This window comes from Patella vulgata, chromosome 1, assembly GCF_932274485.2.
Source record: "Patella vulgata chromosome 1, xgPatVulg1.2, whole genome shotgun sequence".
NCBI classification, from domain to species: domain Eukaryota; kingdom Metazoa; phylum Mollusca; class Gastropoda; family Patellidae; genus Patella; species Patella vulgata.
The window spans coordinates 15,145,503-15,169,666 of NC_065879.2; positions in this window are offsets into that span (position 1 = coordinate 15,145,503).

The following is a 24,164-nucleotide window of genomic DNA, read 5'->3' on the forward strand; positions in this document are numbered from 1 at the left end:
GCAAATGTTATGGAACTGTTTCCATGTAACCGGCGAAATGCGCACGGAAACGTCGCGAAAACGCATGTCAGGAAAACGGGCTTTTGTTTGAACTGCAAGGGAAGGTAACTCTGCATAACCGTGCCGAGGGCGGATGCTCTCCCACAAATTTTAATCATTTCACCCGCCCTCCCCCGGCGCCTCCAAGCTTGAAATATCCTGGCTAAGCCGGAAGGAAATAAAATGAGGTTTAATACGCCATAGCCTTCAGTGTCCTACGGCAGATATTTTGCCCGGACAGCGGCACAACTACCTAGACTACTCTTATTTCGAATTACAACTGCCAAGGGTTCTTTTACGTGCATGTCAATGTGTACACGGTACCTCGGATTTTCGGACCCGCCGAAATTCTATGCGTTGCCCCTGGTCAGGCCCATGTCCTGCATCACTGACAAGGGGCAAATACGCCGGAAAATTCCGATGAACTTTTTTGGCCAATGCAGGGATCAAACACCGGACCTCCAGATCAGGGTCTTATTCACTGTGCCACCGCGGCCCCCATTTTTGACATTGGTCCTCGGTGGGCTATATATTTTGTTGCACGGTTGTGTTGTAACAAGCTATGGTTGGGCTTTCAACGAGTCCATTGTCCTACACAATGACTGCACGTGTGAATTTGAGGAAAAAAATTATTCGGCAAACCTCGGCACACTCCGGTATCTACATCTCGCAAGGACTAGCTTCTCCTATATGGGAAATACCTTTTTACTATATAGATAATTATATCTATTTGAAAATTAAATAAACGAAATATGTATTTAAACTCAAAATAAATAAATAGGATATATTTCTAAAAGAACAGATTCTGTTATGACGACGCCGTTGTAGTTCTATAACGTCATGGTTTAATGACGTCACGCTGCCACGAAGGCTGAAGAAAGCGACACAAAGAAAACTTCAAGAGAAGTTAAATAAGAAAACGTTCACAATCGTATGTTTACAGCCCAAATAACAAGATGGTTTACTTTAAGGTAAGGCCATGTTTCACATCCTTGTTGAAAATTTAAATCTTAGCTGAGCTTGGCGCTGGTGGAAACATGCCCACTGACCTGCCTGGTACTAGAGTAGGCCTAGATTTAGATTTAGACTCCTAGGCCCTAACATTTAAAATTAAAATAGGCTTAGCTTTGAATAGATCCAGGCTTACATTAAAATATTATAACAAGCAAATCATATTATTAGGTTACACCTCCAAAATGAAACGAATAAAGGAAGAATCTAATTTTGGAGACACCTCATAACTGAGTAACTGAGTAATCCACTGGTTCACTAACCAGGCTGTACGGGCTCGATCCCGGTACTGGTCGTGATAGGCCTACTTCCTCAAGGTTTTTCAGCGTTGCTTTTCCCTTGTTTGTAGGCGAAGCAGGTGCGGGGGACTGATATGGAATAGCGCCTGGTCGTTCGGATGGGACGAAAAACCGATGTTCTAGTCTGAGTATATGTTGGCGTGCACCAAAGAAGAACCCAAGGTGTAGAATTTATTACATCTCTAAAACTTGTTTAAATACCCCCCTCCCCCCTAAATAATAAATAAATAATAATGACAATTAGACCTAAACAATTTCTAAAATAGTTTTAAATTGCCCCCCACCCCCCAAAAAAAAAATCAAAAAAGTATTAATAGATGTAGGCCTAATATAGACTAAATATCGGTGTCTGTAATTCTCCTAAAACGGCGAATGGCGTAGGCTATATTTTAAATGCCATTTAAAGACATGTCTTCTATTCACTTCTAATTCATTAAATATTCGCGTATAGGCCTATGTGTTAATAATTCTAAGCTGATGAAATAATAATCATCATTCGCAGTTTTTCGACCAAAGTCTAATTTTGTTCGAAAAACTGTAACAATAATTATTATTTCAACAGCGTAGAATCATTGATGAGTCAATACAAATTCTTATTCCATAAAACATTAAAATGTTTAGTTAAACAGGCTGCAGATATTGTAATTAATTTAACAAGTTTTGGTGGGCGTAAATCGGGGGTTATTATTTTTATAGGTGAGAGAGAGAGAGAGAGAGAGAGGGAGAGGGGGAGAGAGGGGGAGAGAGAGAGAGTCATTTTGGGACTAACGCATGGGTCAAAGGGGTCTTTAGCAGTGGGAGGAAACCAGATGACCCGGAGAAAACCCACGAGGCTGGACAGGCGACCCTACTCCTTGTTACGTATAACCGGGGAATCTAAACCACGCCAGTTGACTTAATGACAGACCTTATGATACATCACGCGCATGCTAACCATTCAGCTATCCACCCCCACCCCCTATAGGTGAGAAAGGTGAGCTTGAAAGATGACTAAATTCTAAATATATATACGCTAAAATTGCCCACTAAATACAGTATTTTGTGAGAAAAATGGTAAAAAAAAAATTGTTCGGATTGTTTTCTTTTAAATGTTGTAGGGATACCACGTCACAAGTACCGACCGTGTTAACAGTTCTAATTAGAACTTCAGGACTTTTAAAAATCCATTTCTATACAGCTAAAAAAAACTATATAAATAGACAAATGAGAATATAAATGATAAGAGTCAGAAAAATATAAAAACAAAATGAAATTTAATGGCCGTACCGGTGTTGAAAATTCTAATTAGATCTTGTGAATCTTTTAAATTCTAATTAGATATTGTGAACCTTTCAAATTCTAATTCTTTCTTTAAATTCTAATTCGTTCTAAAATTTATTTTTTTAAATTCTGATTTGATCTTATAAATTCTAATTTGATCTTTTAAATTCTAATTAGGCCTTCGGATCTTTAACATTCTAATTAGATCTTTATATTTCTAATTAGGAATATTTTGTGGAAGAAAACAAAAGTACCCTTGTTGAAAATAAATTCTAATTAGATCTTAAGGACATTTAAAATAAATGAGAATAAGCTTTTAATATTTTGTTAGAAAATGTGGTAATTAGATCTTCAGGAGCCTTATACGTGCAAACATAGCTCACATAACACACTTATTAGCTCTTGACCAATGAGAGGGAGAGAAATGGAGTTTAACGTCCACTCAACTTAGATATTAATATGGTTCAATTTTATTTCTATAATGGGGGGTTGGATGGCCGAATGGTTAGCACGCGCGCGCTGTATCATAAGGCCTGTCATTGAGTCAACTGCCGTGGTTTCGAATCCCCGGTTGTACGTGACAAGGACTAGGGTCGCCTGTTCAACCTCGTGGGTTTTCTCCGGGTCCTCCCACTGCTAAAGACCCCTACGCGCAAGCGAATTATTGAAATAAAATTAAACCGTATGCTAGTCCCGAAATGACCTGGTTTAGGTCGAGTGGACGTTAAACCCCATTTCTCTCTCTCTCTATTTCTATAATTTGTTTGTGCGTAAAGTAGAGGTCTTTAGCCGTGGGAAGAAATCAAAGGACACGAAGAAACCCCACGAGGCTGGACAGGCGACCCTGCTCGTTGCCACGTACAATCGGGGATTCGTAACCACGGAATTGACTAAATGACAGACCTTATGATCTAACGCGGTCTTGGCTAATCGAAAGGCTGTATTATTCAAACATTTCAGTTTAGATTTTTTCTTAAAATAAAATTAAGACCCCATGCCTTTAAAACGATAATTTCATATTTTCTAAGAAAATCAAAACATAATTAGTGCTATGCCTTTTGCTCAATAGGTTGTCAATTCACTATTATACGATTATAGGTATTATTCTCCCTCTTAAAAATCCTTTGACCCCGGAAATAAAACACAATTACCTCCCTTGTATTTCTATCCCCCCCCCCCCCCCAATGGAATAGCTATCTTCAAACGCTTGAATTTAATGTTGAAAAAGATATTTTTGCCAATTTCTCAACTGGCAATAGTGAATTATAGGATTTATAGGATTATTCTTTAACAAGGTAGGACTGTTTATGGATACCATCTATTTTAATAAATTTTAAAAATATAACTTAAAAATATGAAATTGCAGCTTTAAAATTCGATTTCTACGTCAAACATGCGACTATGATAAATGTCAGTTTATAATCAGCTTTTGGCCCCACTTCAAATCGTGATATATCATATAAGCTACATCTTAAAATAGTTTAAACAATTGTATTATTATCCTGAAATAGTTTTAATAATTGTATTATTATCTTCGAATAGAACTATGAAGTGATATTATTAATCGCACCACCAACTGAATTTTGTCTCTATCAGGTGGTCATTTGTATAGATGGTGTAATGCAAGAAGATTTGTGTGTAAATGAAATGAAATAGTGTTTAAACTGTAACGTCCTACTCGTATACGCCAACTGAGTTAATGAAGATGGGCAAACTAATCCGATATAAAATACTTACAAAGATATGATGAAATGAAAACTTGTTAACATTCGGTATTCGCTGCTAGTGCAGATGATAGGATATGGTAAAAAAAAACAAGCCAGGGCCACCTATGATCATGAGTTTCACTAAAATCTTCCTAATTAAGTTGAACCCAAACCCTTTGATATATTATTATTATTATTATTACAGCATATTTACAGTGCACCCCTTCATATAACATGTTCCAGGGCACTTTACAAAGTGTCAATGTAATCATAAATAAACAACAAGATTATGGACATGTTAATGCTTGTATACAGAGTCAGTTAAAAGCCTGATTAAATAGTGGGGGTTTGGATGGCCGAATGGTTAGCACGCGCGCGCTGTATCATACGGTCTGTCATTGAGTCAACTGGCGGGGTTTCGATTCCCGGGTTGTACGTGACAAGGAGTAGGGTCGCATGTCCAACCTCGTGGGTTTTCTCCGGGTCCCCCTGTTTTCTCCCACTGCTAAAGACCCCTACGTGCAAGCGAATGATTGAAATAAAATTAAAGCATGTGTTAGTACCAAAATGACCTAGTTAGTGTCGAGTGGACGTTAAACCCCATTTCTCTCCCTCTCTCTCTCTGATTAAATAATTCTTCTGAATTGAATTTAACCAATCTGAGAACATTTTAGCGCTGATTAAGCCGTAAAAATTTAGACATTTTCCGTATTGTGCAAATGCCGACCAGACACTTTAAAATCCCAGTATTTGCAAAGATATTGAATTGAATGAAATTTTGTCGATTATGCCTCGCTATGTACTAAACTCGCTACCATTTTGTAGTGTGTGGACATAAAAGATTGGTCTGTTTAAAATCCTATTGAATCTAAGCCCGGGGGTTATCTAGCGTTCGTATTGATTTTGTGTTCTTAAATTAAATGTCAGATAATCAGTTTGATTAAATATTAGCTTGGATTAAGCTAATCCCGATCAGACACTTTAATAAAAGTTAGATATATTCAAATCACATCATATTTCCCCAACCGCCATAACATCTTTCCAATAATTACGTAGAAAGTCGATTATTTTTCTCTAAAAATGTCCCACGCGTTCCGTCTCTGAATATTAAAGCAATGAAAATAGCAACTCGATACTAAATAGGAACTCGAGGTAACGAATACAGCTACCCGATACTAAAAATAGAAACGCGATACTAAAAATAGCCGTACAACAAATGATAAATTATAATCGCCTCAACTAGTATTGTAACGATCCTTTTCAGTATTCCGGGTTCATGAAAATATATTCCATAAATCAAATGGCTGCACATTTGCGTTATGCATGCTTCTGTCTAATTATATCACTGTTTGTTTTTTGTTGTTTTCATTTTGACATGGATGCCGCTTAATTCGTTTGTGTGTAGAGAGGTCTTTAGCAGTGGGAGGAAAACGGAGAACCGGAACAAAATCCATGAGGTTAGGCAATTGACAAATTGTTCCACCACAGCACACACTGTTAAACCTCATTCCATTCCATTACACGGAGAACCGGAACAAAATCTACGAAGTTAGGCAATTGACAAGTTGATCGACCACAACACACTGTGTGTCTACAATTAGCCCAGTGGTGTGCCGGCGGTCGTTAAACCCCATTCCATTTCATTACACGGTGCATTGTACATGTAGACTACATGTATTATGGTGTAGCTATTGAATATCTCAATATTCTGCTACTGACTCTGGGTCTGTACTTGGTTAAAAGGTCAAACAGAAATCAACAACGAGCGAATTAATTACTATACTTCTGCTGGAAACGACGCCATAGCAAAAGACGACAACTGATCCGACAATCCGATTTCAGTTTAATTATCGATCGACTGGCGAACCACATGGAGTAGAAGTCCGGCTGCAAAATAGTTTTGATAATTTGTGTAGATGGCGTGTCAAGACACTCTGTTCACTGATTATGGTCCTTTGTTAAAACTAATTTGTTAGCATGGCTACAGTTGCTAATTGTACTTAGTGATAAGAAATAAATGTTACCCTCCCCGAGAGTTGAAAATATGTGAAATAACACAAGGCCGAAGACCGTGGATTATTTCACATAGGGAAATAGGGTAATATTTGTCTTACATACCGACATCAATGTTAAATTTATCCTAATTGATTTCATCTATAAGACAATAGTTTATGTGCCAACAATGCCGTGCCTATAAATTACCTTACGCAGGAATCAGTGGGCTGTGAACTCGTTTAACAGTTGGTCAGTGTAGCGGAACAATAAACACGATAGTGAGCGAAAAATCCTGTCTGCGCTGGAAGATATGAGTACTGGTATATAAGATCCTTTTTTATGTCTAGATTCGTCTTGGAAGTAAGCAAAACAAAATGATAAATATTACCCACCGTATTTAGTTAGTTATGGGAATAGTTTCACATTTACGGATTGCGAATAAAACTGATGTGGATATACTATACAATCCATAATCTGAGACTTTTAGACACGTTCTTGATGGTCAGATGGAGATACTAAGTAACATGAGCCTGACAAAGGTCCTCGTCTGAATCTTTGACAACGTTGTACAAAAAAGTGAACAAAATGATAAAAGAAAGAATTTGTGTCCCTTTCTATTGCAGTGTGATATAATATGGCAGGGCATGCGCGAAAAAAAAGCTCTCGCCAAAATATCTACAATCTTGTCATATATACACTCCAAATCCATTACAATACAATACGGTACCCGATTATTAACGCCCATGTCGCCATGATGTTTGTTTATAGTCTCGATTATTTGGTTGCTAAAATATCATTGAAAAATATTGCTTGTTTTGAGAATAGGTTTCACAAACGAAAATTAGCCTGAAAGAATAGCCCCTTCAATATTATTTAATGATAATCTACACATTTTTGCACAATGACAGAGGAAACAGCGTTATTTTATTTATCTTCAAGAATTTCGTGATCGAGTATAATTTTTGATTGGCTGAAATACCGGATGTCATTGGCAGAACGCCGAGGCCAATCTTCGCGGCACACGATAATGAAGTGATTTTTTTTGGTTCTGTGTTTATTATTATGGCTCAAAACAGTAACCGTGTTTAATTGCATACATTAAAAATATCGGAGTTACATTCGGTTATCGGGTTAAGTGAATTAATACCAAATATCTGTATTGCAGGTGCCGCAAAATGAATTGATAGATCTTGCACAGTTTAGATTTTTTCTTAAAATAAAATTAAGACCCCATGCCTTTAAAACGATAATTTCATATTTTCTAAGAAAATCAAAACATAATTAGTGCTATGCCTTTTGCTCAATAGGTTGTCAATTCACTATTATACGATTATAGGTATTATTCTCCCTCTTAAAAATCCTTTGACCCCGGAAATAAAACACAATTACCTCCCTTGTATTTCTATCCCCCCCCCCCCCCCCAATGGAATAGCTATCTTCAAACGCTTGAATTTAATGTTGAAAAAGATATTTTTGCCAATTTCTCAACTGGCAATAGTGGATTATAGGATTTATAGGATTATTCTTTAACAAGGTAGGACTGTTTATGGATACCATCTATTTTAATAAATTTTAAAAATATAACTTAAAAATATGAAATTGCAGCTTTAAAATTCGATTTCTACGTCAAACATGCGACTATGATAAATGTCAGTTTATAATCAGCTTTTGGCCCCACTTCAAATCGTGATATATCATATAAGCTACATCTTAAAATAGTTTAAACAATTGTATTATTATCCTGAAATAGTTTTAATAATTGTATTATTATCTTCGAATAGAACTATGAAGTGATATTATTAATCGCACCACCAACTGAATTTTGTCTCTATCAGGTGGTCATTTGTATAGATGGTGTAATGCAAGAAGATTTGTGTGTAAATGAAATGAAATAGTGTTTAAACTGTAACGTCCTACTCGTATACGCCAACTGAGTTAATGAAGATGGGCAAACTAATCCGATATAAAATACTTACAAAGATATGATGAAATGAAAACTTGTTAACATTCGGTATTCGCTGCTAGTGCAGATGATAGGATATGGTAAAAAAAAACAAGCCAGGGCCACCTATGATCATGAGTTTCACTAAAATCTTCCTAATTAAGTTGAACCCAAACCCTTTGATATATTATTATTATTATTATTACAGCATATTTACAGTGCACCCCTTCATATAACATGTTCCAGGGCACTTTACAAAGTGTCAATGTAATCATAAATAAACAACAAGATTATGGACATGTTAATGCTTGTATACAGAGTCAGTTAAAAGCCTGATTAAATAGTGGGGGTTTGGATGGCCGAATGGTTAGCACGCGCGCGCTGTATCATACGGTCTGTCATTGAGTCAACTGGCGGGGTTTCGATTCCCGGGTTGTACGTGACAAGGAGTAGGGTCGCATGTCCAACCTCGTGGGTTTTCTCCGGGTCCCCCTGTTTTCTCCCACTGCTAAAGACCCCTACGTGCAAGCGAATGATTGAAATAAAATTAAAGCATGTGTTAGTACCAAAATGACCTAGTTAGTGTCGAGTGGACGTTAAACCCCATTTCTCTCCCTCTCTCTCTCTGATTAAATAATTCTTCTGAATTGAATTTAACCAATCTGAGAACATTTTAGCGCTGATTAAGCCGTAAAAATTTAGACATTTTCCGTATTGTGCAAATGCCGACCAGACACTTTAAAATCCCAGTATTTGCAAAGATATTGAATTGAATGAAATTTTGTCGATTATGCCTCGCTATGTACTAAACTCGCTACCATTTTGTAGTGTGTGGACATAAAAGATTGGTCTGTTTAAAATCCTATTGAATCTAAGCCCGGGGGTTATCTAGCGTTCGTATTGATTTTGTGTTCTTAAATTAAATGTCAGATAATCAGTTTGATTAAATATTAGCTTGGATTAAGCTAATCCCGATCAGACACTTTAATAAAAGTTAGATATATTCAAATCACATCATATTTCCCCAACCGCCATAACATCTTTCCAATAATTACGTAGAAAGTCGATTATTTTTCTCTAAAAATGTCCCACGCGTTCCGTCTCTGAATATTAAAGCAATGAAAATAGCAACTCGATACTAAATAGGAACTCGAGGTAACGAATACAGCTACCCGATACTAAAAATAGAAACGCGATACTAAAAATAGCCGTACAACAAATGATAAATTATAATCGCCTCAACTAGTATTGTAACGATCCTTTTCAGTATTCCGGGTTCATGAAAATATATTCCATAAATCAAATGGCTGCACATTTGCGTTATGCATGCTTCTGTCTAATTATATCACTGTTTGTTTTTTGTTGTTTTCATTTTGACATGGATGCCGCTTAATTCGTTTGTGTGTAGAGAGGTCTTTAGCAGTGGGAGGAAAACGGAGAACCGGAACAAAATCCATGAGGTTAGGCAATTGACAAATTGTTCCACCACAGCACACACTGTTAAACCTCATTCCATTCCATTACACGGAGAACCGGAACAAAATCTACGAAGTTAGGCAATTGACAAGTTGATCGACCACAACACACTGTGTGTCTACAATTAGCCCAGTGGTGTGCCGGCGGTCGTTAAACCCCATTCCATTTCATTACACGGTGCATTGTACATGTAGACTACATGTATTAAGGTGTAGCTATTGAATATCTCAATATTCTGCTACTGACTCTGGGTCTGTACTTGGTTAAAAGGTCAAACAGAAATCAACAACGAGCGAATTAATTACTATACTTCTGCTGGAAACGACGCCATAGCAAAAGACGACAACTGATCCGACAATCCGATTTCAGTTTAATTATCGATCGACTGGCGAACCACATGGAGTAGAAGTCCGGCTGCAAAATAGTTTTGATAATTTGTGTAGATGGCGTGTCAAGACACTCTGTTCACTGATTATGGTCCTTTGTTAAAACTAATTTGTTAGCATGGCTACAGTTGCTAATTGTACTTAGTGATAAGAAATAAATGTTACCCTCCCCGAGAGTTGAAAATATGTGAAATAACACAAGGCCGAAGACCGTGGATTATTTCACATAGGGAAATAGGGTAATATTTGTCTTACATACCGACATCAATGTTAAATTTATCCTAATTGATTTCATCTATAAGACAATAGTTTATGTGCCAACAATGCCGTGCCTATAAATTACCTTACGCAGGAATCAGTGGGCTGTGAACTCGTTTAACAGTTGGTCAGTGTAGCGGAACAATAAACACGATAGTGAGCGAAAAATCCTGTCTGCGCTGGAAGATATGAGTACTGGTATATAAGATCCTTTTTTATGTCTAGATTCGTCTTGGAAGTAAGCAAAACAAAATGATAAATATTACCCACCGTATTTAGTTAGTTATGGGAATAGTTTCACATTTACGGATTGCGAATAAAACTGATGTGGATATACTATACAATCCATAATCTGAGACTTTTAGACACGTTCTTGATGGTCAGATGGAGATACTAAGTAACATGAGCCTGACAAAGGTCCTCGTCTGAATCTTTGACAACGTTGTACAAAAAAGTGAACAAAATGATAAAAGAAAGAATTTGTGTCCCTTTCTATTGCAGTGTGATATAATATGGCAGGGCATGCGCGAAAAAAAAAGCTCTCGCCAAAATATCTACAATCTTGTCATATATACACTCCAAATCCATTACAATACAATACGGTACCCGATTATTAACGCCCATGTCGCCATGATGTTTGTTTATAGTCTCGATTATTTGGTTGCTAAAATATCATTGAAAAATATTGCTTGTTTTGAGAATAGGTTTCACAAACGAAAATTAGCCTGAAAGAATAGCCCCTTCAATATTATTTAATGATAATCTACACATTTTTGCACAATGACAGAGGAAACAGCGTTATTTTATTTATCTTCAAGAATTTCGTGATCGAGTATAATTTTTGATTGGCTGAAATACCGGATGTCATTGGCAGAACGCCGAGGCCAATCTTCGCGGCACACGATAATGAAGTGATTTTTTTTGGTTCTGTGTTTATTATTATGGCTCAAAACAGTAACCGTGTTTAATTGCATACATTAAAAATATCGGAGTTACATTCGGTTATCGGGTTAAGTGAATTAATACCAAATATCTGTATTGCAGGTGCCGCAAAATGAATTGATAGATCTTGCACAGTTTTTGTAAGCGCGTTTGAAAGCTTCTCACGCAATGTTTACGGCGAGTGCTTTTTATAAAAATGAAGCCCTGATATGACGGTATATTAGATTAAAAATTCCAACGTGCTGTCGTCTAATTTCTAACTTCTATTCATGTAATTTCTAGATTAAGGCAATGTATAATCCAATTTCTTTATTTGTTCAGCGTCATGTTCAAGTTTATACCTCAGTAATTAGTTACCACTTTTTCTGGAGCAACGCGTTTATCCACAGAGTTGGCGGCTGTGAATTTATATTTTAGTCCTGCCTTTCCTACCCTTCACTTGACTAACCTAAGAAATAACCCGGCTCACTCCTCCATCAACTTTCGTCGGACGCATTTGTCTGCGATAATACAGTCGATGCAAGCGGATGTTAACCCCCTAATACGCAGTATAATGCAACATCATAACGCCAGACTCTTTCCGTCTGCATAATATATGTATTTCTCTTGAATATTGAATGGCGTTTAAAGGAGTAACCCGCTAATATGTGTTACCTAGAAATCGACACAAATGGGTCGCAGCTCATATTAAGTTAATGTGAATCTTTATAAACTGATTTACATTCAATCGTTTCGTTTTAACTCAAGTTTCAAACCAGTCTCAATCGAATGGCATTCTCTAGCGTCTGGTTATTCTAGTCTACACCAATAGTATTTATTGTGCATGCACTCCAGATAAGATTATGGCGTCACCGTTTGACATGATTTGTGGAATCTGTCTAGCCGCGTTCTTCGAGTCCCTTGTTACAAATGGCACTGAAACGCATTATGTTACACGATTCGTGTGCCAATGGTAAAATGTTTATTTTGTCTTAAATATTGGATATCATAAGCCCATCTTTTCCCGGCAAGACCACAACAGCAATGTTGATTTAAATTGACAAATAATTCGTGATGTCAATGTCGAATTTTTTGAATGATATTGGGTTAGAAACTTAGCTACTTTAAGGTTTGAAATGTTCTTTTGTTCTATTTAAAACACAAAACAATAAAGTGACTTGGTTGTTTTCCATCAGCGATTTACCACATAAAATCTCTATATTATATACCGGTATCTAATTCTAAGAAAATTGACAACTCCAATAACGATATTGGCAGCACGAGTAGAATGACCTCTAGTGAGATTTAGGAGCCAACAATCGACCAGACTCATCATGTTTATCGAACGTTCAGACGGATATTGAGATCGGCCAAGGAGGAAGTGTTTGTTCCATGGTGTCGTTCATTAGGATTCCAGGTTCGTTGACAGTTCATTCTATTGTTAGCTATAATGAACCGCAAAACTGAATTATGTTGTTGGGTTTTCTATTTTTTGTATTTTTTACAAACCCGCAAATCAAAATATAGCATAATATAATATAATAATATTGATTAAACGAGGATCGGACGGTTTTAGAATTGCAAAGGAGAAATTAGAGTCTGAGGATGATAGGATTCAGGGTTCCGTAAACAATGGAAAATTATCGTAAATCATTTAAACAGTATTTTATTTAAGAAAAGAAAAAGGCGTATTTACAACTTGGCGTGTGAAACAAATATAAGTGAATGCAATAACAAACAAAACATTCATAACTGTTATCGTAAATTCTGCCTTCTACCGATGATCTACAAAAATGAATATTCACAAAGCTTAAACTATGCTAATGTATTAACGCTTGAAAATGAATTATCATCGGGAGTAGGGAGGGGGGGGGGGTGTCGGGGGGTAGTAAGAGGTTCGTTAAACAGAGAATGGATCTTGGTTCAATACACTTTAGTTATTAGTTCTTAGCGTGTCCCAAAATTCTACCCGGATCCAATATTTTGATGTTACCACTCATGACGTCAACTGGTCATTCAGAAGACGACCACCGTGAAGATTAAAGGAGCTAAGTCTCTAACTCAATATCATCCAAAATCTTCAACATTTAAAACACGAATTATTTGTCAATTTAAAACAACATTGATGCTGTGATCTTACCGGAAAAAGGTGGGCTTCTGATATCCAATATTTAAGACAAAATAAATATTTTACCATTGGTACACGAATCGTGTACCATAATGCGTTTCAGCCCCAGTTCTAGCAAGAGACTAGAGGAACGAGGCTAGACATATTGCAGCAAACCAAACGACGTATTTAGACTGGAATAACCAGACGCTAGGAATTTGCACTCGATTGAGACTGCTGGCTTATTTCACGGAACATAACTGATTTGAAATTAGAGTAAAAACGGAAACGATTGAATGTAAATCAGTTTATATACATTCATATTACAGTATTATATGAGTTGCGACCCACTTATGTCAATTTCTAGGTGCCAAATATTAGCGATTTAGCTCCTTTAAGGACTAAGCTGTGTGTGCCCTTTAACCAGGTCAGATCGGTGACATTTAGTCATGTCACGTCCAATCGTTGGGTCGAAATTCAAGGTGACAATAGCTTACTTTTTTTTATCTGATATAGATACAAGTGGAAAAAAATGAGGTGGTGCTACGGCCTACTCTTTATGTCGAATTACTACTGTCAAATTTACTAACCAAAGGGGGTGGGGGGCCGTGCTGAACACGGGGCCGACGTTTTCGGAATGCGGAAACCACGCATTACTTTAGAGACAAAAATCTTAATATTTCTATCTTTACATGTGCAGTGCGGGGTTGGAGTATTTTGCTGAAAAAGCGGCGCTTTCGCCTACTCTCCTTCGATTTCCAATTTCCCTTATTTTCACGCCAATGCATGTACGGATGGACTTCAGTTTTTTTTTTATTCGAACCCAGAACACACTCAAACCGAGTGTCCCGCCCGCTAGATTTCTAACTAGAGATAAAGACACCTAATCAAAAATGAAATTTGTATTCAGTAGCTGGTCGACTTAATGTTGATCACGATTAATTAATCTACCAAATATTTCCACAGTGAACCTTTGAACTCGTTTTATATGTTGCCCACGAGATGAATTAATTCCCCTTAAAGGTGTATTCCATTGAGAATAATTCGGTCATCGATCGATGAGTCCTCTAAATCTTTTAAATGTATCTGAAAGTATGACCCGTTAAAATCAAATTACTAAGAGAGACAGAGAGAGAGACAGAGAGAGAGAGGGGGGGGGGAAACCGGAGGAACCGGAGAAAACCCAAGAGGTTGGACAGGCGACCCAACTCCTTAGCACGTGATGTACACGCGGGAATTCGAAACCACGCCAGTTGACTCAGTGACAGACTTTATGATACAACGCGCACGCGCTAACATTCGCCATTGACGTTTTTTGACTCAAACTAAAATTAACTAGAAGTTTGACTTTAATTAAACGCAACTGTCTTATTTTGTATTTTGATTTTGTCTGACTTTTATTATATTGTCTCCTTTTTTATTTTGTTTTATCTATGTACGATTAGTAGGACAATAAACTTGAGATAATACATATAAAAATAACTTGAAAACATTTTACAAAGGACTGATAAATAATTTGTCAGATAGGGAGAGGGGGTGGGGTTAAGATATTTTTAGTTTTCGTTAATGATATGTGTGATATAATCAGCAAATTCCGGACTAATGATAGGTTATGAGGGAAATGTTGGCCAGATAGTTTTATTTCTTCGTCGAATTCTATCTATCTATGTTTCTTTTACGTGCACACTCATCCAAGCAAATGAAGGCGGTTTCCTTGCTAGGCCCTTTCGTCCTACAACTTTGAAATGGGGGAACTTTCGCGGTCATCACAGCGGTCGAATCCGTGACTGCTGATTAGTGAACCAGCGCATTACCCCTTGATCCACTCCGGCCCCAGTTTAAAGGCTCGTATTTATAAATAAATGCAGTGTCGCCAGTATACATGGCCTTCATATTATGCATTGCATTAGTGTCTAATTTTAATAACACGTGTCTGGCCCTTTATGTGGGATTCTCTGGCAGCAAACTGAAACATAAGCATGTACCACGTAAAATTGTTGTCATTGTTATAGCCAATCGATATGTAATGTATTGGTTCCAGCCAAACAAGAATACTTTTAATATTAATCAACCACAATACTGCCACTCTCACATCAGTGCCAATAGAATCGACAAATCTATTTTTAGACTACTGTCTGATATAAATGGAATCGTATACAATCCCAATCGATAAACTGACTATCGTCGTATAGAGCGGTTGAACGGGAGGGTGGGGGGGGGGGCTTATATAATTTTATGATTCGGGTTGTCGAGGATGGTTTTTGTTATTTGAATGAATGATAATGGTATTAGAAGGGAGGGGGATATTTGTACTGATTATCTGGCGATGTGACTAGATTTGGACAATCTGATTAAAACACAGATCCTATTTCGTTTCGTTTTTTATAGTTCAAAATTTCGTTTTAGTTGTCTTTACTACACTAGGATCTGGAAGAGTTGTTATATTACCGGCGTTTTGGTTGAAGTGAAGTGAGGGACACACCAATGAAACGGTTTGTTACGGCGAATTCTTAAAACGTGGCACACACGGAACTGTGGGTATACTACTAGAAATGTCAACGCTGATGGATTAATCAATGTCTGACGTCATAGGGTCAAAAAACGCTCGCACGACACCTGACACGACTTGTCAGATCTTCATGTAGAGTAGGCCATCGAAAGTATAAAAAAAAACATAAACGAAGTATAGATCTGTATTTGGACAGACAACTTGAGCTTATGTTACATTTTAATAAAAGAAAATAATTCGGGGATTAAAGTCATGCTTTTCTGCTTCGACCAGGTCCATGCGGAAGGGCATGCGCCATGCAGTGCACTATAAGTGGAATTTGGAGCAGACAGTGGCGTCACCGCGACCGCCTACTCTGATTTCAAGGGCAACACGCGTTGACCTGGGTTTTTCGTATCATCCGAACTGCTAGATGAAGTTCCTTGTCAGGTTACCCACACTGCATCGGGACAAATTTAGTTATTTTGTCAGACAAGGGCAGTATTTATTGTTCATTCATTTTCACAGACGTAAAAGAACCACATTCCTAAATACTAAAATAAATATAATTTCTCTAACGTTTCAAACAGAGGAGTTATCAAGCGATTTATTTTCAGGTCCGAATCCTTTTTTTTAAAACATATTTGGAATGGAATCGGATTTTTTTCTATTTTATTCCATCCGAAATGAATTAAAATGGTGTTTAACGTCCAACTTTTCTACGCCGACTGGGCTAATGAAGACGGACGTACGCCATACAGTGTGATGTGAGGGATTGTGCCCGGACAGCCGTGCTGCGGCCTACTCTTATCGAACTGTCAAAGGTTCTTTTACGTGCTCACCAACGTGTGTATGGGACCTCACTTTTCGTCCCATCCGAATGACTAGACACGCTCTTTGCCAGCCCCTCGTCCTGTTCTACTGACAAGGGGAAACTTTCTCGATCAAAACAGGGGTCAAACGCCCGACCTCTTGGTTAGTGAGTCAGTGTCTTACTCACTGAGTCACCGCGACTCCCTTGTTGCGTGACATGAGCTAGAGATTAAAATGGCAAAGTATGGCCTCCAGACTATAATGCACCATCACTACGATGTTAATTGCTACATCTAAAGATTTTATTGATTAATAAATTGGACATGTTATGTAAAATTCATTATTGTATAACATAATCTGATGATGTTAATCAGATACTGATGAGGTACACGTGCGTAATCATGTAATACTAATAATTAACATACTGTTATTATGATGATCTCATGAGTAAATTCACCGCGCAATTAAATCGGAAAGAAGGGGTTGAGGGCAGGACACAGGTGCGTTTAATCACTGCTTCGTCGAATTCCGGGGGGGGGGGGGCACGGTGGCTAAGTGGGTAAGACGCTGGCTCGCTAGCCTGGAGGTCGCGTGTTCAATTCCTCAATTGGTCGAGAAAGTTCATTGGGATTTTCCGACGTGGTTCCCCCCTGTTAGTGGTGCAGGACGGAGGGCCTGAAATGACAGCTGTCTAGTCATTCGGATGAGACAAAAAAAAACTGAAGTGCACGTAAAAGATCCCTTGAAGTTGGAATTCGATATAAAAGTCGGCGTAGTGCCGCTGCCCGGGCAAAGTTTCCCTCATAGCACACAGTATGGCGTATGCCTGTCTTCATTAGCCCAGTCGTAGCAGAACAGTGCGACCTTACTTAAACCCCATTTCATTTCATTTCGTCGAATTCCAACTGAAATATACGTCATAAAATAGGACGTTAAACTCTTTATAGCACACTGCATGACCTACTCCGGTGGGCACAAAGAGTAGGATGTTATACTCGCATAGCACACTGCATGACATTTGCCTGTCTTCAATAGCCTGGTTGTAAAACACGTGGACTTTGTGACATTCCAGCTAATACCGCTTTGAAGTTTGATAATACCCAGCAACAAAAGAAAAAAATTATATAGACACAATCTAAGTTGTTAAAAAGGCTGGCGAGCTGTCTGCAATAAGCTGCATTATTCTGTAGATCTCTTTAAACAGAATGCTGAAAATGGCATGTAACGGTGATCAAGACTAGAAACTAAATCAATAAAACCTCCCCACTGTGTCTTGGATTAGTTTTCAACCAACTCTAAACCGTGGCTGCTGGCGACTGACGAGAATAGAGGGGAAAGCTCGGGTGAACGCCATGCATAATGTCGTCGTCTAAAATCGATCCAGGTATTTTAAACTTTATAAAAGATGGAATTTCTTCAAGGTCAGTGTGACTTTGCTTTCTCATCTAATCCACTTCTTATGGGGGGATATGTTTTGTTGTACATACTCGTTTTGTTCTGTATGCGTATCTCTGGTTGCTTTGGGGGCCGCGGTGGCTCAGTGAGTAAGATTTTACCTCGCTAAAGCGGATGCCCCGTGTTCGATCCAGGTGATTTTCCGGCGTGGTTCCCCCTTGTCAGTGGTTCAGAGCAGAGGGTCTGACAGGGGACAACGCACAGTCGTTTGGATGGGACGATAAACTGGGGTCTAGTGTACACATTGGCGTGCACGTAAATTAACCATTGATGGCTTGAATTCGATATGGGTCGTAGCGCCGCTGTCCGGGCACAATTTCCCTCATAGCCACTTGACTCAATGACAGACCTTATGATTTCACGCGCACGCGTTAAACCACTGGCCCCCCCCCCCCCCACCCTCACTCGAAAGAAGATATTATTATTATTATAGGTAGTATACTTGTTGGTGTGCGATCAAAGAAGGAGAGCGGGTCAAGACGCCGCTGTTTGGACAAAATGTACCTCAAATCACACTCTATAGAGTATGCTCGTCATCAGTACCCCAGTTTCTTCATACAAATAGGGCATTAAACTCCATGTTATTTCGATTCCTTTTATTTCTTTTGTTAATGGTGCGAAGTCATTGATTTTCTAAACAAAGGAAAGTAAAATACAAATTGTATAATGGTATAATATTGAGTTTTTACGCAAATACAGAAAAAAAAGAGATATTCCACTGATTGTTTTACAATAACATAGTTCTTCAGCAATGGCCGATTTTTTTATGTTACTGATATGTATGTAAAAGAAATAAAATGGAGTTTAACGTCCTACTTTTACGTGCATGCAAACATGCATACGAGAGCTCGGTTTTCTTCCTGTCCGATGGACTAGTCACTGTTCCTTGTCAGGATCCCCGTTTTGCTAACACACGATCAAGTATTGGTCAATTACTTGAGCGACACTGTACTCTAGGCTACGCTGTTGGCCGAGTAGACTATCTGCGAGGGGTAGTTTGTGGGGATGCCAAGTAGGCTACAGTAATGTCTACTCCTTCGGAAGGGACGGCAATAGACGTTCACCATTTGATAAAAGAGTAAACATTGGATACTTTGTCATATGAACGCCCGTTAATTTTGTACACCCCCCTTTCCCACAGACACACACACACGCCATTCTATAAGCTTCCAATCTGCCTGTCAGGCTACAGCGTCTAGTCGTTCGGGTGGAACGAAAAATCGAGGTCTCGTGTACACGTAAAAGAACCCTTGACGACAGAAACCGTTGCAGAGTACACGCTAATGTCGCCCTCTGGGCATGATAACAAACTGTTCTGTGTATGCCCGTGTTCATTAGCCTGGTTTAGGGTCAGAAAAGTAGGACGTTAAACCCCATTTCATTTCATCCCCAATTGATTACGCTTTAAAATGTCGATGGTTGCATTGGCCTACTTAGTCATATATTTTATTCAGCCAAATTTCTCTTTAAAGGGTATCGCGTACAAAAAGCTTTTCAGTCTTTTGTGATCTTATTTTTTTTATCCGGTTATAAAACTTTTTGTTGACAGATTAAATAAAGAATTTTACATTGACCATTGGCGGTGATCGATAAACAAAAATATTTCTTCATTAGAAAATGATTATTTCAAACCACGGGCAAGTTAATCTTGTAATTTTCCACGACCCTTTTAAATATGGCGAGTCCATTGTTAAGTTTACAGTGACGTTGCTATTAAATTATGGGGGATTAATTCATCAGCGGGTCTAAAATCCATTGAAATTTTCCGTGACGTAAATTTGTTCTCATTATTCTACGGCCCAGTTTTTAGACGCATTTAACGTTGAGATTAGAACAAAGAGCGAATCTAAAAAATCTTCAAACATATTTAAGGACACAATGTGCTATATATGGGGGATATTTTACAGGATAGTGGCACCATGGCCTACTCGTATTAGTCTCAAGGGGTATTTTGTGTGACGTAGTTATCCGTTTTCTTTAACTTTGATAAATACCGTTCTTTGTTCCACGTGGTATTGTTCTTTAATAACGAACAAAAGAACAATTAATGACAAAGATAGAATGACGGTAGTGTTTTTAAAATTGACTTGTTTGCGATAAAGAAAGGGTATTGAAACTGGCATTCTTCATTTTTTATAGTCGGGAGCCACGATGACTCAATGAGTAAGATGTTGGCTCGCTAACCTGGAAGTCTCGTGTTCGATCCCTGTTTTGACCGATAATTCATCGGGTTTTTTCCGGCGTGTCACCCCCCCCCCCCGTCAGTGGTGCTGGGCGGAGGTCCTGGTAAGGAAGAGTGTCTAGTCGTTCGGATGGTACGAAAAACCGAAGTCCCGCGTATGCATTGGCGTGTACGTAAAAGAACCCTTGTGAAGTGGAATTCGATATAAGATTAGTCCATTAAACCACATTTCATATTTCATTTCTATTTATTATCTGTAATATACGGCTTCCTCTATAAATTTCGATTTACAACTGCATTGGGATTCTTAACATACTGCCAATGGTAACACGATACCTCGACTTTCGTTTCATCCAAACGTTCTTAGGGAACCAAGCTGGAAAAGCTTTTTTCTAGTTTCAAATATTATATAAATTATACGGACATTTATTTACATGACACACCCATAATCAAGCCTCGAGACTATCGGGTGATCGACATATTCAGTGCAATATCTTCGTTAAACGTTACTAGGGGCGCCACTCACCGAGACTGCTGTGCTGGCTGAATGGTTTCCGGCGTGGTTCCCCCATGTCAGTGATGCAGGACGGAGGTCCTGGCAAGGACAGCTGTCTAGTCATTCGGATGGGACAAAAAACCGAGGTCCCGTGTACACATTGGCGTGCACGTAAAAGATCCTTTGACAGTTGGAATTCGATATAAGAGTAGGTCGTAGTGCCGCTGCTCGGACAAAATTTCCCTCATAGCAAACTGTATGGCTTATGCCCGTCTTCATTAGCCCAGCTTGGAGCAAAACAGTAAGACGTTAAACCCCATTTCATTTCATTTTATTTCATTTCTGACTGAATGACTAAAATTCGTGGCATTTGTACTTGACAATTGACACTAATTAGGCTATTCCTTGTCAAAATTTCATACATTCATAACTTCGCTCTGCATAAAGAAATTTGACTGAAATTTGCTATATTTATTTTTCATTATCTATTTTAAACTATTATCTGAATCTTACATAGTCGGAAATATTTAGCATCATCCAAGGAGCATCTTTAAACTATCTGCAGATTTCTTAATCCATATATATGTAAGTGCAATTATGAATGGAAGTAAAAATCGATTTTTTTCTCCTTGAAGAATTCAAACCGGTGTTTAACTAAAGGTCAGCAATGACGTCAACTTACAGGAACCATTAGCGCCACAAACGTGGTTTTAAAAAAATAAATAAAAAATAATGTGTATTTAAATAGTTCGATTATTTGTTATCCGGTCTAGGTCAAATGTTTGTTGCGTAATACATTTTTTTAAGCTTGTGCTGCATCGCCCACGTCCAACAACTTGTCGACTTAAAGCAGCTCTTTCCCGTGGGTAGGTGGAAGTCTGAAGTATAGGTCACTCTAACCATTTGACTGGCAGTGGCGTATGCTGTGCCCGGGGCAAGGTGGGATTAGCAATTTATTTGTTCGTATATCATCCCGAAATTTAAAGCAGCTCTATAGGCCACCCTATGCGTTTAACTGGTAGTGGCGTGTGTCGTGCCCGGGGCAAGGTGAAATTCGCAATTTGGTTGTATTTTTCTATTCGTATACCATCCCGAAATGACATATTTTGTGGCAAGTGGGCGTACATCTGTTTTCATATAACACCATAAATATTTAACTACTGATGTTGCGGCATATCGCTATAAATGTTTGACAACATGGGATGCAGTATATTGCTATAGACTTTTACTCCAGGGGTGTAGGATATCGGTATTTACATTTTTGACTGGTGATACAGTATTCGCATATCGCTATACGTGTTTGAATACAGGGGATGCAGTAATATCGCTTGACTAGAGAGGATGCAGTTTATATCGCCATAGATGTTTGACTATAGGGTTGCAGTATAAGCTTATACATGGTTGAATACTGAGTGCAGTATTTGTATAAATTTATCACTATCAATACTTTGTCTATTGTGGGATCGAAAGTAAATAATATCTTTATATCACTAATTGTTACGACAACAAAATCAATCAGTGTACGGCTTTGATAATTGGTACCACACCCGCCATTAATAAAAATCTATTATTAGTAACGGATTTACCCTATGTCCTAAATGGACATGTGTTCCATTAATTAAACTAATTAAATACTATATTTGGTCATTTAATGAAGACAAATGTAACAGTGGGGGATGCATTAATGTGACACAATAATGTCGGCGGTCAATAATTCATGAGTATTAACCTAGTTATTAGCAGCAAGGGAACGTAAGTACCATAGCACAGATGCCCAACATGTCTGTGATAAATTATCGATAAGAAGAAATCGATATTTGAATCATGTTTGGCGATGATTAGTAAGCACGTACATCTGTAATAAAAAGTGATAAAACAGATTTCTTTAAATGTTAAAGATTAAAGGGTGAGTCAGAATGTTAGTCACATGCTACTTCGTTAAATAAGTACAATTATTTTTTTATGAACTTTTGAAAAGAGAGAGATTGGCGCGTCCTTGCATGTAGGGGTCGTTAGCGGGGGGGGGGGGGGGCAGAGAAAATCTACGAGTTTTGACAGGTGACCACATTCTTGTTAAGTACAAGTGGTCTAGGGAAAGTTTTCTTCATCAGCGTGGTTGACACTGAACTTTAGGAAGTTAAACCCCATTGCATTCTAATTGAATATTGCTTTAATACTGGGGATATTAAATTTGTTATAGTTTTTGTTATTCATTATATATTTTTTTCTATTTTTTAACAAATAAATACAAAATCACACAAACTCTCAACATACCATCATATGAAATAATTGATTTTAATGGTTAATACAATATTTCCGAGTGTCGCCTCCCTAACTTCGTGGGTCTTCTCTTTATCCCACTGCTAATGGCCCCTACACACGCGCGGACTTCTTAAGTGATTAGATACGCTTACCACATGTTAGTAACGTAACGGGCACGTAGATTTTCTCTGTGTGTGTCTCTCTCTCATACCCCCCCCCCCACCCCCACCCCGTTTACGACCCTTACGCACAGGAGAAATATTAAAAAATAAAATAAAGATTCACCATAATTACGGACGTTAACCCACATTTCTCTGCTCGTCACTTTAACTACATACGAGTTATATACAGCAAGAATATTGACATATGCCGGTAGAAATAGAACAGTTATTGATCGGCAACACTGGCTTGGCTCGCGAGGTGTCTGTTGATCTATGGATGTCCATGTGTTGGCTAGAAGACGATACATGGTCGAGGTTTAATACTGAATCTGTTTATAATAACGAGAACCATTTGTGTGAGGGGATCTGGCGAGGGAGAAACATACACGCCGTCTGTTCGTGTGTAAGAGGGGGCCTGGATTGTGGATAGGATTGTATTGTTCTTGAGGTATAGTCTGGATTATAATATTTTTAATTTTAATTTGATTGCTAAGATGATGAATCTCATGCGTCGTGTATTAAATTTATGTACGATTTCCTTAAAACGCCGTACAACAATCTCTTTAATAAAAAAAATTGAATAGCATTATTCGTTATTAGATACATTTTAGTTATTTATGCCGCTTATTAAATTTAGAATGGGTTGTCATGGCAATGAGAATGACAAATTTATTCTTAAGAGCTTTGAGTAGCAGTAATAGTTATTTATTAAAATCTCATGAAAAAAATCAATGAATGTATTAAACGCAGTAGCATTGTTGTAGAAACCGTGTAACATCGGAGTTACATTAAAATGGAAGTCTACACGCAGTACATGTAGACGTAAGCTTATACATGTATACAAATTAACACGATCGGAATCCATTAAAGCTAGTGTTGTCTCCATGGCGATTTCCTATTTTTCTAT